Source organism: Tupaia chinensis, unplaced genomic scaffold (genome assembly GCF_000334495.1).
Source record: "Tupaia chinensis unplaced genomic scaffold, TupChi_1.0 Scaffold000251_1, whole genome shotgun sequence".
NCBI lineage: Eukaryota > Metazoa > Chordata > Mammalia > Scandentia > Tupaiidae > Tupaia > Tupaia belangeri.
This window is the reverse complement of record NW_006159731.1, coordinates 3,029,267-3,032,212: the sequence shown is the minus strand read 5'-3', so window position 1 is coordinate 3,032,212 and position 2,946 is coordinate 3,029,267.

The window sequence follows — 2,946 nt, the reverse complement described above, 5'->3', positions numbered from 1 at the left end:
CTCAAGAAACAGTTTGCCATAAAGTTTATTTATGTCACTGCTAACCTAAAAAAGAAACTGATAAAAAAAAATAATAATAATAAAGAAGTAAAGATAGTAAGGTTGGAAGGAAGACCTTAAACTAAGGCTCAAATTTAATCTTATCGCAATTGGGAGGCCCACGCATAAAGACTGTGGGCCTGAAATTGATGGGCTTTGGCCAGAACAGCATGTTCATTCAACAGGCCACAGAGGCAGCAACTATAATCAAGGAGAGAGTTGGGCCCTCCGATGCCAACCAACATTGCTCTTGAGAACCCTCTGGAACTGGCTGTCCCCCTGTTGTGGGCAATTTGGTGACTCTTTGACTCCAAAGCATGAACACAAACTCCACTCCTACAAAATCTGTTTTACTTCCAATGCTTTGGTGGGGGGAGGGTCAAAAGGACCTATGGAATATTTTCCTAGAGCTCTAGGTTCATGGCCTGTAATATTTGTTGAGTGTCCAAACTAATAACTTAGAAGACTCAAGAGAAGGATTGTCTACCATATTTATACACATTTTGGTTTACTATGTTTCTTCTTCTTTCCTGATGTCCCAAGATTCCTTCTTTCAACATTTCTTTTCTGTTTAGAGAACCTCTTTTAGTCATTCTTTCAGGGTACATCTGCTGACAACAAACTTTCTTAGTTCTCTTCATTTGATATGTCCTGATTTCTTCTCCATTCCTTAAAGATATTTTTACTAGATACAGGATTTTGGACTAAAAGGTTTTCTTTCAGTACTTGAAAAATGTACCACTTCCTTCTGGACTGTGTGGTTTCTGATGAGAAATCAAGTCACCTGAATTGTTTTTCCTGTAAAGGTATTGTTTCTCACCCACTGCTGTCAAGATAGTCCTTTGTCATTAGTTATGGAAGTTTGACTGTGATGTTTCTTGTGTGAATTTTTCTGCATTTATCCTGTCTGGGAATTTCTTATCTTCTTGAATCTACAGATTTCTTTCTTTTGTCTAATTTGGGAAGTTTTGGGCCACTGTTATCTTTAGTACTTTTTTAGGGCCCCCTTCTTTCTCCTCTCCAAAGACTCTGGTAACACAAATACTGAATTTTTTGTTACAGTTCCATACATTCCTGAGGCTCTTTCCTTTTTTAAATTATTTTTTCTACATGTTGTTTAGATTGTGAAATATCTATTGTTCTATATTCTAGTTCACTGATTCTTCTATCCCCTCCATTCTGCCAGTAAGCCTATTCATGGAGATTTTTATTTTGTTTATCATATTTCTAGTTCAAAATTTTCCATTTGATTCTTTATATTGTTGTGCTTCTTTGATGATACTTTTTTAAAGAATTATTTTATTTAACTTTATTTATTTACTTATGTATTTTCATTTGACCAGAGAGGGACAGAGCAAGAGCAAGAGTGAAAGCAAAAGAGAAAGAGAGAAAGTGAGAAAGGAGAAAACAAGCGACCAGGTCCTGGACTCTAACCATGGTTGGCCATGTGGAAGTCCAGTACCCTTAACCACCATGCCACCTCCTAGCCTCAATGACACTTTTTTTTTTTTTTGAAGAGGTTTTTGCTATAGGGCGCGTGCACTCGCCAGACAGACAGAGAGAGACAGAGAGACAGAAAGCGAGAAATCACCCCCCAGGGGGGATGGCCATGCCACAATCCCTTTTCCTCCATTCTCCTCTCGTGATCTTGGGCACAAACGCACACGCGCCCGGCGTGAGTTTTAAACCACCGGGTCCAGGACGTGAACCACGGTCAACAACTACATGGGAGTCCAGCAGCATAGCCATTACACTAACTGCTGGTCCCGATACTTTTTTTTTTTTTAAGAGATTTTTGCTATAAGGCACAGGCATTCTCCAGAGAGACAGAGACAGACAAATAGAAAGTAAGAAATCACCCATCAGGGAGGATGGCCATGTCCCAATTCCTTCTCCTCCATTCTCCTCTCAGGATTTTGGGCACGTGTGTTCATGAACAAAGCATGAGTTTTAATTCACCGGTCTGAGACTCAGCAGTCAACTATGTGGGAGTCCAGCTACATAGCCATTATGCCATCTGCTGGTCCCTCTTTGAAGACACTTTCTATTCATTAATTTTTTCAAGCATCTGTAATTACTTATTGAAGCATTTTATGATGACTGCTTTATAATTGTCAGATAATTCTAACATCTTTGTTATGTCAGTGATGGTTTTTGTTTGTTTTGTTTTTTGCCAGAGGGCACATGCACTTGCCAGAGAAAGAAAGAGGGAAGGAGAAAGCACCCTCCATAGGGAATGGTCATGCCACAATCCCTTTTCCTCCATTTCTTCCTCCTCTGAGATTTTGAGCACACAGTGCACATGCCTAGCAAGTTTCTCAAGCCACCAGGTCCAGGACTTGACTCATGCAGTTGGTTATATGAGATGAGCTGCCCTAACCACCAGACTGTGGACTAGCCCATCAGCAATGAAACATTTATGCTTTTTCATTCAGTGTGAGATCTTTCTATTTCTGATTCTGATAAGTGATCTTAGATTGAGACTTGAACACTGGGTAGAGATAGACTTCTCAAGATTTCATTTGATCCCAACTTGTTTTGTTGTTGTTGTTGTTTGACATACTATGCACTCAGATTTACTGTGTTAAACAATTTAACATTTAAAAAAATGTGAATAAATATGCACACAACAGGCTTCTATGAACATTCTCCTCACAGTGCAGATACGTTCAGTGTTGGACTGGTCCTGAGCAGCATCGTTCCAAGGTGCCAGTAAGCACTATCTATTTCCATTTTGCTTCTTTTCTTCCTCTGTTGCTATAGATTTCAACAGGAAGCCCTGGCAGCTGTTGGCGAACAGATGTCTTCTGTTAGTGATCAGGTGGCTCCAGCTCACCACAATCACAGTCAAAGCTACTGTCCAGCTCTGATACAACGGGACTTCTCCAGCTCATCGAGGGAGTGCAG